The sequence below is a fragment of the Gavialis gangeticus genome, unplaced genomic scaffold (assembly GCF_001723915.1).
Source record: "Gavialis gangeticus isolate Ggan-Ray unplaced genomic scaffold, GavGan_comp1, whole genome shotgun sequence".
NCBI lineage: Eukaryota > Metazoa > Chordata > Crocodylia > Gavialidae > Gavialis > Gavialis gangeticus.
Genome location: NW_017729022.1, coordinates 62,989,164 through 63,005,635, shown reverse-complemented (window position 1 = coordinate 63,005,635; position 16,472 = coordinate 62,989,164). Strand labels below are relative to the sequence as shown.

The window sequence follows — 16,472 nt, the reverse complement described above, 5'->3', positions numbered from 1 at the left end:
TGTTTGTGAAAAACAGATCCCCTAGGATGAAATGCAGCCCCCATTTGGTGATAGTAAAATAACCCCCCCCCCCCCCCCAACCCCATGCTTTTCCTCCAGTAACATACTTCAGGACAGGAAATGAAGAATACTGCATCCTATTGAAATGCCAAGGGAATTTAGGTAGGCTGAACTTAAAATTAGTCCTGGCTGCATTTCAACCTGTCACCAGCACTGGCAATTCTACTCTTTGGAGAAGCGTCTCCTACTCCTCTATATTCTAAACAGTCAGAGCATTAGTTTTGCATCTCATCTGAACAACAGCATTACAAGCAGCCCAACACCTTTTAGTACCATATGGGGGGAAACTGCTTTGGTACCACCTCCATGGAGTAAACATTTTTCCTTAGTTACCATCACCAGTTCTTGCAGTGACAAAGTTACAGTGTGAAACTGGGACACACAGCATGGTGAGGCACATGTAGGGAGAAAGGCAAGAGAGTCTTCTCCTCCTTCCAGCAGGCAGTCCCTTCTCCCTACACAGTACTCTCCACCAAGAGAGCTCAAAGTTGAACTGCATAAGGAGATGATCATTATCACTCCCATTTCAGAGATGTGGAAACGGAGGCATGGAAAAGTGAGGCAATATGGTCAATATTGCCAACCAACCAGTGACCCAACCAGTCAGTGGCAGGGTCATGGCTAGAATCCACTTCTCCAGAATGAAAACCCAGGGGGCTCCAACCAGCAAGTTACAGAAACAGAAATCAGCCAGTTACCCACATAAGCTAAGTAAACGCAGACTCTTGGGAGCTTAACATTTATGTACCTGCACATGATCTAAAACATATACCCCACGTCCAGATCATCACTTTGTATAAGTGACCCATACTATTCCTGATACTGCCTACAGAAATTCTTTTATCTCCTTTCTTCTTATGTTACAAAGAAGAGGAAAACAAAGGTAAGTTGGGGGAAGCAGCTGGGTTCATTTTAGCAGGTTCATTCTATTATTTTAGAGGGAGGAACAGAGACGTTTACAGTTAAGAGCTGTTATCATGATTTCCCAGCCTTCACTTCTTTTCTAGGCCATCTACTTTTTCTGAAATATTCCCCCTTTGGGCTGAAATTTTCCAAGCATGGCCTCTGATCAGATATGACTTTTCCTCCAAATGTTTGAGGAACAGAGTCATGTATGTTAAGCAAAATATTCACAAAGAAACATTTTTGTTTCTTGGAAACAGGGAAAAATAAGTAACCATCACACCCCAAAAGACAAACTTCTGTAGGAAATAGCCAAGAGCTGAAAGCTAAAAAATGGATGGCAGCTATCCTCACTGAATGACAAGACCTTTGCTGGCTGTGGAAGAAACTAGTTTCTATTTGATAAGGTTCTAAGCCTCTGAAAAGCCAACAGTGACAAATAGCAAACACTCCCAATAAACTTAGAAAGCATACATCTAACATACTTCACAGCAGGTATAGCCATGGTTCACCTTGTGCTAGAGTGAAAAGGCCAGTAGTCAGGTCATGATACTGTATGCTGTACATGCAGGCACCTTGGGAGCTCTGCAGATGAGCTTTCCAAGCTATAGGTTAGAAACAGATGCTATCTGATGGCGCATTTGTGCCAGCATAAGATGTTTTATGGATGTTGATACCCTTTGTTGTGCAATGTGAAAGGAAAATCAGTGGTACAACAAAAGGTGGTCACAGATTCTGCCACTTTATTGCAGTGGACATCTGTTACTTCTCTGGTGGAAGAGTACAGGAAGCCCGAGCTGCTTGCCCTTCTCTGAAACACTGAGCAAGTGCTCTGGGGACTTGGGGGCCCTCAAGGCCCCTGAGGACCTGTTCACCTTCCCCACTTAGAGAGAGGCACCCTAGGGAATCTCAGGGTGCCTCTCCATTAGTGGGGAAGTTGGGGTTCCATGTTCAGCCATAACCATCCCCATGATCATGGAGAAGCAAGGGAGGGCTTTTCCCCACTCAGCCACACCCACGGCCCAGGTCTGGCTGGGCAGGAAAAGTGGGGAGATCATATTCCCCCCTTGTCCCGCACTATGAAGAGCAAGACAAGGGGAAATATGTGTTTTGCCCAATGAAGTGGATCAGCTGTGTGCCACAAGACACACTGCAGCACAACTGATCCATTTCATTTGGTGATACCTATTTCTGGTTTGAGTGCCTAAGATTCATATGCAGGTGGCTCTTTTCCAGGGCCCTCAAGTGGGAGGCTGGAATAGGACAGGGAGTTTCACCATTACTTCACCAAACTTTGTAGACGCCACAACAATTTGCAAGTCAGCCAAGACTCAAAAGGCTTTCAAAGTGAAATGCCTATGATTGTTTCTCTTTTTTTTCTTTTGGTAAAAGAAAAAACAAAAAACAAAAAAACAAAAACACATCTAGTCAATTCAGTGGTGAGAAAAAAACCTACTAACATAATATAAAGGTTGTATAGTTAAACACCCAAAAAGTCAGGACAATGCTAAAGTTGAGGTTGTACAAATACTGCCCCCTTGTGATTATATAAGATCTGGAACTACATGATTATACACTGTTTCTCAATTATAACATTTATTATGCCTACATTTATTATGCCTACAACCTTAAAAACACCAGTACCATTTTAGAGTACTGAGCATGGGAAAGCCATTTGTATGAGAGCACACATCATATTTTTAGGGACAAACAGATTGCGGGTTACGTAGTAGCAAAATGTTGATAGATTTAAGTCAACAAAAGCTACAGGTATTAGCTTCATAGTTAACTTCCTCTCTACTGAAAACCACTGAAAGAAGGCTGTACGACTACTTGAGAAGGAAAATACAGGATGCATGGATCCTGCAAAATTAGTCTTACCTTTGAGAAAAGTTATCCTGTCCATTTTTATATAGGACCATTTTGGGAAATAGAAGGAATGAAAAAAAAAATGTAAAAAGCAGGTGCTCTTGGGTTCTGACAAAAATGTGTATTATATCATATTATAAGAAATAGGAGGCAATAGTGTAATTGGTGTCTCTTCTCCATCATCTCAGAGGTAAACTACTCATCTTTGCCACCAACGTCCTTTATGAGCTACCTCCTTCTCACCTGTAATTTCTTACACACTGCTGAGAGGTTAACTCCCCCTCTCCCATCAGCCTGTGATGCCAATCATCATTACCCACTTGTTACGTTTTCAAACAGGCACCTTCATGTTTTCTCTGCTGTTGCTCCTCCTTCTAAGGAGGAATTCCTGTATCTGCAAAGTCATCAAAGTCATCATCCAACTCAGGGGCAGGGAATTACTTTGGGCGGAGGGCTGCTTACTGAGTTTTGGAAAGCCATGGAGGCAGCCCAGGGCAGATTAATATTAATTTTCAAAAATTTTTAGGGGCCCCGCAGGCCAGATAGAATGGCTTGGCAGGCCGCATTTTGCCCACCCCTGATCTAAGTGTTCTCCTCCAAATCCTCTTTCATAGAATCATAGAGAAGCAGGGCTGCAAGGGACCTCCGGAAGTCAGCTAGTCCAACCTTGTGCCCGAGGCATGATCATCCCATCCCATACAAATTATAATCTAAACTTTACATAAGACTACTCTCAGCCCTGACACAACAAAGACCTAATACCCTAACCTGCCACAGGTAAACCAGGGGAAGCACAGCAGCCAATGTCCTGCTTCCTTCTATCATGATGTGAGAGTGGTTGGGTTGCTGGTACACTGAGACCACTGTGTCATCCTGAGCAATAATATCTCCTCATTTCTTCCTTTCCCCCTAACTGTAGTCCCATCTTGCCTGTAAGCTCTTTAAGGCAGGGACCACCCTTTTGTTTGGCGTTTGCACAATGTCTAGCAGAGCAGGGAACTATTCCACTACTATGATGCTGAGACATTAAGGTAATGCAAATAATAATAATTCAAAAACTACAATGAAATATAATGGCATCTTATGGAATGACTCCCTGAGCCTGCTAGCTTATTCTGCTCTTCCACTCTTGTCTTCCCTTTTCCACCCATCTCTCCAACTACACCGCTTTGGAATCAGACACAGGGGTGAGGAAGGGCAAAGGTGATCCTGTCTCACCTTTCTGGAATTCTTTCCTAATTTTTTTCCTCTTCAGTATTTCTACTCCTGAAATTTCCCTTTAAAATTCTTCCTTGACCTCAATACATAACTACAGTCCCATGAAAGAGGGGGAGGAGAAAAATGCATGGCTCTGGACAAGGCGAAATCCCATTTCTTTAGCTGAAATTCATCTGGGCAGGTAGACCAGATTGGGCACACAAACAAGTGCACTCACAGATAAATACATTCTTACCAGATCCCAGGCTGGGATTATCAAAAGCAAAATAAGAATAAAATAAAATAAGGACTGGGGGGGGGAGGGGGCAGGTTGGAGGTTAGTGTTTCTTTCTGAATACAATTGCAAGTGCTGTTTACTACAGGTCAGGAATCACTTTACTTCCATGGCATAGGTTTAAATGCAAATCAAGTTTGTTGAGGCTTGAAATTATCCTGCAACAGATCTGTGGGAAATCACTATGGGAGGTTATCAGGCTATGCCATCTGCAAAAAACAAGGTGGTGCTATTTACGCCGAGACATCTGTCTTTATGTAAAATCATGAAAGAGACCAGGCGCTGTAGTTTTTACCCCGGTCACACCTAGTTAAGTGCAACCCTCACTGGGGGAGTAGTGTTGAACCCCTCTAGCTAAAGATAGACAAAAAATAACAATGCCCTTCGTCCATTACGATTTTACATCAGGATAGCTATCCTTATCTAAATATCACCTTTTTTTCCAGTGCCATACTACTGGCACTAAAAAGCCCTCCCAGTGACAGACTGAGCACAGACCAGAGGCCAAATGGCTCAATGCCCTTCTCACTTACAGGGTTGGCCATTCAGGTCAGGCTGGGGACACACTGGGCATACAGAAAACCCTCACGATTCGTGGGTTCGGCATTTGCGGTTTCAAATATTCGCAAATGCCGAATCCACATTTTAAATACACTTACAGGAGCTCCTTGGGAGCTCTGTGCTTGCTGCCGCCAGGCTCCCATTACCGCCGCTGGGCTCCCACCACCCCCAATGCAGCCGTGGTCCCCCCTCAGCCACCGGTGGCACTGCGTTCATGACGGTCATGAAAGCAGTGCTGTATTCGCAGATTTCGCCATTCACAGAGATCTCCAGAATGGATCCCCCACAACTGACAAGGACCACCTGTATGTCTACAGGAGTCACTGGCAGTGTAGACATGCCCAAGCACAGGTGCTGCTATCATTATACCTGTGACTTCACAGAGTTCAGTGTGGGCTTATCATGTGAAGATTTACTTAGGTTTCATAACCTGTACCAAGTTTCCATGCTACTGTGGCTATACTACTAGCCATATCCAAACTAGCTAGTTTAAAACAAGCTGGAGTATGTCTACCCAGGCTGTATTTGCAGTAGCAACAGCAGCATAGATATATGCCACTTCCTGACAGTGGGTACACTCTGCCATCATTCTTGCATCTCTTTTGCAAGTAGAGATCTTTGGTCTTCAAAACTGTCAAGCCAACATCTTTCATCAAAACAAATTCAGACTCCAAAATACATGAACTGGAAGGGATTTGGGGCAAGCTTAACAAAATAGCCTTAATTTTTTGCCAGAGTTGACATATGGAAAGAGTCACTACCACAGGAGAGACATTTTTATAAATGGTGAACATTGTGTGCATACCCTGCATTCATTACATAAAGCCTGCCTCTCATGCAACAGTCTAGCAAAACCAGTGGAAAAGGAAGAGGCATCGATTCTCAGACCATTTCTGCCTACAGGTCAGCAGAAGCTCACAGGCATGGATTAGCCTCAGTGCCCTACACATGAAATCTGTACATTTAAAATGGATGAAATCACTATGGGAGGTTATCAGGCTATCAGTTTCATCCTCCACTGCAGTTAAAGCATTTCATCCCCAAACTGCTTCAGAGAGGCAGGAATGATACGCAAAGGTATCACATGAAAGGTGATCAAAACCTACACCTCTTTCTGCCAAAGGGGGTATGACATCCCCACCTTACCAATCTTATTTTGGAAGTCCCACGAGGAAAGAGATTCCCAGGTGTGGACATGGGTAATAAGCTGCAGCCCTTCTGCACTTTTGTAGAGAAGTGAGGCTGAAAGGAACCTCTTGCCCAACCAGGGATGAAACCTGCAACCCTGGTATTGTTAGCACCACACTCTAATCAACTGAGCTAAATGGCTACTACAGGGAGCTTCTGGCTCACCGGCTCTCTGCTACCGATTCATTCCTCCAAACCTTCCTTTTATAGGCTAGACTAATGGTACCCAAACCTCTTCACCCCACAGGCCAGATAGGCGGCTAGATCTGGTTGATGCGCTCAGTGTGGTATGTAGGCCAGTGCAGCAGGTGTCCAATGCAGCTACAGGGGAGGGGTGAGGTGCACAGCCTGTCCTCAATCCACCTGCCAGGGATGGAAGCGGGGAGCAGCCTGGTCCCTATCCAGAAACACTGGAGGGCAGGGGGGGGGCCAGAGCAGCCCAGATCAGGACACACGGGAGGAGGGGTGGAGGGAAGGAGCAGCCCAGCCCAAATCAGATGTATGGGGAGCGGGCCCAGCCCTCACCCTGCTGTCTGGCAATGGCCTGAGCAAGGCTGGATCCACCTGCACTGAGCTTCCACCATTCCACCAGCACCAAATTTCCAACCTGTGGAGATTCCCATGGGCCAGATGCCATGGCTGTACAGACTGGAGGTTAAGTACCCCTGTACAAGATTCATGAGCAACTTCAAATCACCGCTGTATTTAATTTTCTTTCAACTGACCCAGAAATGTTTCTTTCCTTCTCATCCTTCATTCCCTCCATGGGGAATTTTCTCCCTAAATTTATAATGGTCAAATGCCAAAGAGAAAAAAGTCCATCCTCCATAAGAAACCAGCTTCAGGTCTGAATTTTTCCCATCTGTTAAAATAAAAAAAAAAAAAAAAAATGAAAACTTTCTCCTGCTAGAAACCAGTTTTATAGCTTTCTGGAGGGTCACACAAACCCACTTCCACTTCTGAAAAAGTCTTCAACGTTTGAACTTCAAAAATTTTACATTAAAAAACCCCCCCACAAAACTATCAAGAGAGACAACCTTACAGTCCAATGGCTAGGGAACTGGCTCCATGGTCAGATCCAGAGTGCTTATCGATGAACATGGAGCATGGTGACCAGTAGCATCCCCCAGGGTTTAGTTCTCAGACCAGTACTCTTTAATATATTCATAAACGATCTGAATTCAGGTGTCAGAAGCAGACTGGTTAAGTTTGCAGATGACACCAAATTATGGGAAAGTGCAGTCACTCTAGACGATAGGCTGGGGATTCAGGCCGACTTGGACAGGCTTTCAAGGTGGGTGGATCAAAACCTGATGACATTCAACATAGAGAAATGCAAGGTGCTCCACCTTGGAAGAAAGAACCCACATCATACCTATAGGCTTGGCAGTGCTACACTCACTTGCAGCACGACCAAAAGAAACTAGGGGATCATGACTGACCACAAGATGAATATAAGCCACCAATGTGATGCCGCAGCTGGCAAAGCAAACCAAACTCTGGTGTGCGTCTACCAATGCATCTCAAGCAAAACCAAGGACGTCACCCTCCCACTTTACTCAGCTTCGGTGAGGCCACAGCTGGAGTACTGCATCCAGTTTTGGGACCCCAGCTTCAGGAGGGATGTGGAAAGGCTTGAGAGAGTCTAGAGGAGAGCCACTCATATGATTCAATGCCTGGAGAGTAGGATGTACAAGGAGAGACTAAGGGATTTGGGACTCTTCAGTCTGGAAAAGAGAATGCTCAGGGGTGACTTGGTTGCAGCCTACAATTACATAAGAGGGGTACATCAGGACCTGGGAGAACAACTGTTCACCAGAACTCCCCAAGGCATAACAAGGTCTAACGGCCAGGAAGGCTGATTTAGACTAGCCATAAGAAAAAAGTTATTTACAGTGTCCACGGTCTAGAACAGACTCCCCCAGACGTGGTGCAAGCACCTACTCTAGACTCTTTTAAAAAACATCTGGATATTTTTCTTGCTGGGATCACTTGATCCCAACTTACTTCCTGCCTATGGCGGGGGGCTGGACTTGATGATCTCACAAGGTCCCTTCCAGGCCCTAATGTCTATGAAATCTATGAAGTCACCACAATAGTGGTTAGGGTCACCAACTGTGATCAGAACTCCATCATACACACAGTAAATAATAGTTCCCAAACTAAAGAGCTTACAATCTAAAACAGTGATCATAGCTGCTCAATCAGAAAGACAAACTGGGAGAGAAGAAGGCAGGGAAAACAAAGTTAATAGCAACAGGATGCTTTAGTACAGACAAGTTGCACACACGCTTCTAATGAAGACAGCCTATTGACGGCAGCAACCTCAAAAAAAGTTTCAAACTTATTACTAATTTTAATTATTCTCTGCCAGGCCTGGCTAACTGGACACACAAGAATGCCTAGCTAAATATGAAAAAGGTGCATGCATGCATGCACATACACACTTTAAGACCCTCCAAAACATTTCTAGTTTTTCAGAAAAAACATAACACATGCAGACTACACAATAGCATAGCATAAAAGCTGTATTGGAATGATGACCTATTAATATGTTTATTGTTTCAATACTTAGAGAGATAAATTCATCTTAAACTTAAGGCCAATCAAACAGTCACATCACATCATCACATTTCACATATGCATACCTAAACACCTTCGAAATATAAATACCTACACATTGCCCTCAGCCTAAACACATGTGCTTAACTACATAATTTACATAAACACGTAAGAGCTATGTAATTTGTTGAGGGGAGCTACATAACTATTGGACTAGCAATCTGAGATCCAAATGTGGCTCCTCACAGGGTAATCACTCTGAAGGAGTGAAGAGACTGAGTACTCAAGAGATGCTGTCCAATCATGACTTCTTTTCTAAGCAGCAGTGAGTATAAGGAATAAAATGCAAGACAGAAAAATGTTAATCTGTCAGAACAATGATTGGAATACAAATATCTTCTCTGTAAAAGGAAAAGCACTAACCTCAGCAGAGAGGGTAGAGGACTGAACAACAGCTGTATCATTGCTTAACTTTAGGCAGTTTCATATTCCCTCCAAGTGTATATTCAAAGGATGATCCTGCAACTTTTCAAATAAATAGAAGGCAACCTATGTGAGCTATCTAACCTTCAGTACAGCACCACAATTCCTTTCCCCAACTGCAATTAAACTCTGAAGACACAAAGGAATCCTCCCTCCCCCACTGCAGACTGTGGAGTCCCCTCTTCTGCCCATCCAGTTGGTCACATCCCAACTATCCTTTCTGCTATTAATCTCCCCCATGCCTTTAATAACAAATACAAAATCACCCTGATAAAAGAGCTGCCACTAATGCCATCCTCCCAACTTCAGAAACCCAGGATGAACAATAAAACCCTTTTACTCCGAACTGCCCCCTCCTCCTCCCACAGAGGGTTTTTTTTCTGCTCTATTAATTTCTGTTGTCTCTCTCTCTCTCTCCCTCCCTCCTCGCCTTTTTTTGGTGGACTGACCCATATTAGAATAGGTCAGCATCCCACAGCCAGCCCATTTTGCAGAACATAGGAAACAAGGAAGGGTGTCCCTAGGGCTCCCAGACCTTCCTTTGAAAACAGGATCAAACATGCTTTTGTCATGGGGTGTGTCCATTCCCATATCCCAGCCGGTCCCAGCCCATATACGCACTACAGTCTGGTGCTGAGCCTCTCCCTGCAAAGGGAAGGGGCCCCAAGAGATAACAAAGCCAAGGCTCCATGACAGTGAGTGAGGATGCTGCACTCAAGGAAGGCGGCACTTCGGAAATGCTTCTTTCAAACACGACAGAGGAATCTTGCATGCAGTTTTCCAAAAGTCTCAGAAGCAAAGATGTGACACAAACCTATTCCCATTCACTTGCATTTTTACTCCACTGCACAAAGCTTGCTTTTGTGTCTGAAAGGGAAGGATATGAAGGCATTTGGATAGGGAGGGAGCTTACAAAAAATGATCAAATTACACAGCATGCCCTATGAGCTATCAAAAGTGAAATGGCTCAACAGGATGCCACTCACAGGTGTTAACGTGCATTTTCCCCAACCACTGCACAGGATCTGTCAAATCCCACGTAATCATAAGTTTACCAAACAGACCAAGCTTCTCAGATTTCAGAATAAGCCAAGTACATCGATTATGCTACCAGTCAAACATGCACCACTGCAGCCTGAGGGGAGCATGAGCAAGGGACTGACTTCCACAGCATGAGATTCCCAGATGTATAAGTACTACAGTAATAGGCACTACAGAAACACCTAGACATAAATTCAACCGCCCTTATGTTAGCACACATAACAAGAAATGTTATTGTGGATCTCACAGCTTTCTTCTTGCTGCTATTCGGCATTTCAGTTATTTGTTCTCAGAGACAGCAAGAAGCAAGGCATATCCTCCCAGGAACAACAGTACTGTCACATTTCTTAGCTCTCAATTCTACTTCACCAAGAATGATACACAAATCCTACTGCATAACAAACAGGCTCAAATTTCTAACAGCGGAAATGGACATCTCAAGTGCCAGGACTCCTGAGGAGGCGGTCTTTCCATTTCAAATGAAATAAGCCTATGAGGTGCCACGTCACACAGAATTAGTCAGTCACCCAGGTCATCTCTCATTTTAGGATGTCATGTTTTAAATAAAGACAAAGTTTGGAAGTTCAAAAATAGAAAGCAGCTCTCGAAAGAAGAACCTATTCTTACAGCTCAGCCAACCAGGGGAAACATTCAAATAAAACCCCCAATCTAACCCCTCCCTCCCAGGGCTACTTGCACCATCCAAGTGGCTAGGAGCGGTTTAAATCTTCCCTGACACACAGCACACAAACAGACCATGTGAGGCTGCAGGTCTCTGGAAAGTCACACACACTGCTTTTCAAGCTGGCAGACACCCACCCAAACCCTGACATATTCCACAGGGATTCTAACGCCTCCTCCGCAGCAGACTTCAGCGGCATTAATGCATCCTATACCCAGAGGATGTGTATGCTGGTGAGGGAACATTTGGGAAAGAAAGAGCAGTAAGTCTAACATTTGCAAGTGTTGGCACCTAACTGTAGCACTCTGACACACTTGCCAAAACAGAAATTTAAGTGAATAGACGTACGCAGCCAAATTTGAAAATCCCCGTCTCAAATTCCACTGCCAAGCCACTGCTGTTGGATGGCCAGCTGAATTCCCTGAGTGAAACCAAGTGTGTAGGAGGGAAAGGTGCTTCATCCAGTTTCTAGTAGGGCAAGTGGCTACAAAAGTACCAACTATCCAGATTAGCTATGGAAACTGAAACCTCCTACCTCCTATCATAGGAAAGAGTATTTCCAAGGCCATCTAAGGTAGGCTGGCTAGTGGGCAGGGTACATAGGGCTTCTGCTTCTGCTGTACCTGCTCTGGAGATAAAAAGAAAACAACTGCAGCCTCTGAAGCAGTTAACTCAGTAGCTTCCTGTAGTTTGTTTTTTTTAAATCCCCCATGAGAAAAAAGATGGGCTGCTGGAAGTCAGTCTCTAGGATGCTGTTTATAGCCCCCACGTTCTGAAACCTTGGCTGCAGCTCTAAATAAACACACAGAAATGCTCTCTTCATTCCTAAGATGGGCACACTGCCCCTTTGCCACCAATCCCCCACGGGATATTCCAGGAACAGCATGGGAAGAGAGATCTCTTCAGCTTGGAAACAGGAAGGTGAGACATTGCTGTCATCAATTTGTGCTCTCAAATGCACCCCACCCTGTTGTACAGCACCTTCTGCTGACTGAGCTTTTAGGTGCTGCTAGGCTCCTTGCTGCTCCAGGAAGACAAAGAAATAACAAAATTATTGCAGTCCCTACTCAATGACAGATCTGAGTGGCCAGAGAGGTTAAGGCAATAGAAATCTAGCCATCATCTAGAGAACACTGGATGCTGCAGACAGAACGTGTTAGCTGTTATCTCCCCTTCAAATTTCCTGTAAACGATTCCTCTGAGGGGTTACAAAGGCATCATCACACCCAACTGCAAAGAGGTTCCCAGCCTGATCACTACACAACGCGCACTGTCCCTGGACACAGGTTGCTCTGTTGTCTTCTCAGACATTTTATTTGCATGGTAACAAACAGAAAGCCCCAGTGGACAAAGCACTGGCTTTCAAATAGAGGGACATAGCTAGAGAGAGGAGCTCTCTCTGAAATCACATCCCAACAGATATAGACTGGGGTTCTGGTACCATTCACATCCCAAGTGATGCCCACCTTACTCCTGAAGTTGTCTGAGGTCTTGCTGCAATGACTTCCAGGACACAGAACATGCCCCAGATCAGGTATCTGAAACCCTCACACCCAGCTTTTAGACAATGACAAGAAAAAGTTTTTCTACGTGGTATTTTCAGGCTCAACTGCTGTCACATTTTATGGCTCTTTAAGATAAATGATTTGTCTGACTGTCGTAATAAAATGGGTTAGTTCCAGATCCTTTTCACAGAGTCCCAAGTGCTCTGGAAGGGTTCATCCTCCTAAAAGGAAACTGCCTCTTCCAGTCCAAGAAAGAAGAAGCCTAGGAGTTCTGGGAGAAGACAAGAGGCTGGGATGTATGTAACACTTCAGACGAAAAAGACAGAGGGGCAAGACAGCACATTAAGCCACAAGCAGCAGAATACTGCTCCGCAGAATAGCCAGGCCTTCAGGACGCCGATGCAGTACAGTCAACACAGCCCTGAAAGGAGGTAGAGAATGGAAATAAAGTGCTTACATTTTGCTTTTTGACTAAAAGTCACAGGCAGGTGAGCAAACATCTAGCACCAGTAGGTCACATGTTACCCACCTCCCCCTGCACAAAACTGCTCCTACAGCACACTCTTCTGTCTAGTCTTAAAGCCTTGAAAGATTTGACGAGCATCCACAGCAAATGACTTTGAGACTGACAAATATGCTGAAAGATGCGCAATACCTGGACCATCAGACTTCACTGGGCAACCATGGCAAAGCTAGTCTGGTGGTTAAGGCACTGGATAGGGACTCGGGACCCCTGGATTCAATTCGCTACTCAGATAAATTCCTAAGTGAGTCACTTTACTCTGTCTGCTCCTCATCCATAAAATGGGGATATGCTCTGCTTTGCTGCTTTGGTTTATTGTAAGGTTTTCAGAGCGGGGGCTGTCTCTTCCTGCACTTGTTTATACAGTACTTAACCCATCAGGCTCAGCTGCTACCAAATAACAACGAAAAGCCCAAACACAATTTACTTCTCCTATGAGCCACTTCTGCTACTAGTAAAAAGGGCTGAACAGCTGAAAATAGAAATAAATGGTCCCCACTCCTGAGGGGAACACATGGGTGAAGAAAGGGGCCTATTTCCATTTGTCACAGCAAAGATAAACCAATTAAACAAGAGGATAAGTTCCCAAAAGAACCCCCCACTCTCCAGGAGAAAAGGGCAGAGAAAGGCAATTCTACTCAGCACAAGTATTTCAGTATTTTAAAATCTGGCTTCATTCCAATTAGGACCAAAAACTAACAATGCTCAAATTTTCCAAGAAGAATGGAATTCCAGCCCTAAGTGAGCTGACTTTAGGAGCTGCCCTAAAGCCAGGGAGCCCAGAAACTCAGGCGCCCCTGTAGTGTGTTAGATACACCAAAGAGCCAGGCAAGCTTCCAAAGTAAGTGTGGGTGGAACTTTGGCAAAGTTAAACCATCTCCGCAGGATATTATGATTGTGCCAAATCAGCAAATTCCAACAACCAGCACCACACACCAGTGCCAAGAAACCACATTCACATAGCTTGTGGTGGCTCAAACAAGCTTATCAATAAAAAGCAAAGCGAGTTGTAATAGCAACATCCTTTTGGCTGCTCAAAAAAACAACCCCACAAAGCCTGCAATTTACTCAGGACTCAAAAAGCCATTCAGAGACCTGAGGAGAAAATGTAAAGTAAAATAACATCTTCTCCCCAACCTACCCAGTTGGAAACTCTGAATGAGGAAGCAGTGCATCACTTACTGTGATGGCAACTACTCACCTTTGCATCTGACACAGAGACATTTCCCCAACAAACTTGCCAAATATCTGCTCAAGACTGATTACACTGTGTATCACACGCACGCACAAACTAAGTGGTCTTTGGAACTACCCCATGAGATCAGGCTAGCAATACATCCTGTCACCCCTGCTTGAGAAAGTGTAAGAAACCCTCTGGCAGGCTGTTATGGAATAGCCTCCACTCAGGGAAAAAGTCTCTACCCTCCTGTTGCTTAGCGCTTGGCTTGTTCCCTGTGTATTCCTTCTGAAACTGTATTTACCTATTTTTTTTTCATCTTTACTATATTAACTCTGGTTACCTACAATACTAATATAAACCATCTAGTCCATTTTTAGGAACCCTGCTAAGCTCCTGGCCTCATTGCTAGATGTCATTAAATCCCATGAGCTAATAAAGTAGTGCATGAAAAGATATTTCCTTTTGAAAGGCAGCAAATTCCAGGCTAGCAATTGCATTGACCATGCTCTTGTTCTCATATGAGAACAGGTGCTTCTCTTCACCTGAACTACCTTCTCTGTACTTCTATCAGGCATCCTTTCTTTCATCTTCTTGCCAAGGTAAACCACGCCACTCTTTTCACTCTCACTGTGGAAGTCCATACACACCTCTGATCATTTTCTTTATGCCTCTATGAGCCTCTTATTTTTGCCGCATCCCCTTGTCACAGAACTGAAGATGACAGATGCATATAACAGCACTCCACGTCCACTACTTCCTCAAGCATCCTACCTCCTGCTCTCTTCTACTGCTGGGTGCTGAGAGGTTTGCATGGAGCTGTCCACGAAAAGGATCAGGTCCTTTCCCAGAGTTAGTTAGAACCTAGTAAGGGGCATGAGTTTTTCAAATTATTTCTTCCACTGTGCATTACCTTGCATTTGCCAATACTAACTTTCAACTTACATAGTAACTGAAACCTAGCAACACCAAAGACATCCAAGTCAGACTGGTTACGTTAGAAAGGCACACATACAATATAGATGACACTATTTCCCTCACTGAGTGCCACTGATTGGACGTTGCACGCATGCAAAGGTTATTATATATAACATATACGCCAACATTATACAAGAATGCATGGTGCACTATACAGTGTACATGATAAAAGCCATAGACAGATGCTTTACATGCATTCATGCACATTACACATATGCTACGTTGTTCCAACTACACACCTCCTAGAACAGCTGTAACCCAAAACAGATACCTGACCAATAAACCTGGCTGCCTTGTTCTACTACCCCCTCAGCGCTGTCACGTTACATCAAACCATTCAGTACTTCTCCATAACATGCCATATCATCAGGTGCAATTCAGCACATCACTTGCATTGTGCTGCTCAGACCTTGATGCAGCGCAGCACCAAGCCACGATCTGCCACTCAGTGCTATGCAGCACCATGCCACGCCAGCCCACACAGCTTTCACTACTGCTTGATGCCACATCACACCACCCTGCATGCAATGTTGCTGTGCGCCATGCCAACTGGCACAATGCTGCATGGCACAGTGTCCCCCCTGCATCTCACAGCGGTAATGCCAGTTTATACGGTCTGCATCAGAAAGAGCAAGGGACAAGAGGCTGTCAAAGGATGATTATAAAAAACCTCAAAGTGAAGGAAGCTCGTCCATTTCGGGGTCGAGACAGTTCTCCACATTATTCCAAAGTCATCCGAGGGCAGCTACAGACGCACCTTTACAGACTAACTACATAGGGGAAAGAGAGAGAGAGAGAGAGAGAGAGAGCACAAGCGTTCATGAACCCGAGGTCTTTTCAGTGTCAGGGCTGCTGGTGCCAGAGCACTGACAGTGCCAGGGTCTGAAAGAGCCCATACTCCCCACTGAGCCCGGACAAGGGCAAGTCTCCGTACTATGCACTTCAAGAGAAAATGCTGCACTGAGAAACGTGGCACACTGAATACTGGCACATGCCACAAACCTCACTGCCTTGTGGCGCAAAGTGGCACCACACCTGGCCCTGCTGCTTGGCGCCACGACACAGTATGCAACCCCCCCACGCCATGCAGTACCTACAAGGGCCATACAGTGCCCCACCACTGCTGGGGGCCATGTCATGCCAGCCAGTGCCACATGCTACTGAGCGGCACCAAGCCCAGAGCCACGTTGCCCCGCTCAGTGCACACGGGCTGGGGCCACCCCAAGCCCAGGGGTTCCAGGTCCACTGCACCCTGCTGGGCGCACCCGGTGTCAGGACCTCAACCCATGCAGTGACACACTGACGTCACGCCCCGCTGACATCATGCACACAGTGCCATCCCCACCCCCAGCGCCCCCCGTGGGGGACCCCGGCCCCCGCCTCACCGCGCGGCTCCCCTGGGCGGGGAGGGGCGCTGGGCCGGGACGGGCGCGGCCCTCAGGGGCCCA

General features: G+C 45.3%; 1 protein-coding gene across 4 annotated transcripts in view; it reads right to left on the bottom strand.

Annotated features, from left to right (window-relative positions):
- The window catches only part of TMEM184B (transmembrane protein 184B), a 45,398-nt gene extending 28,926 nt beyond the window's left edge, over positions 1-16,472 (bottom strand). For 2 of the 4 annotated variants that reach the window (XM_019515207.1, XM_019515210.1), the window contains exon 1: positions 16,410-16,472. The gene's annotated coding sequence lies outside the window, so the exon portion shown is untranslated. Of the gene's footprint in view, positions 1-11,376; positions 11,397-14,820; positions 14,924-16,409 lie in introns of those variants that run through there. The other 2 variants (XM_019515208.1, XM_019515209.1) reach the window with 2 other exon arrangements.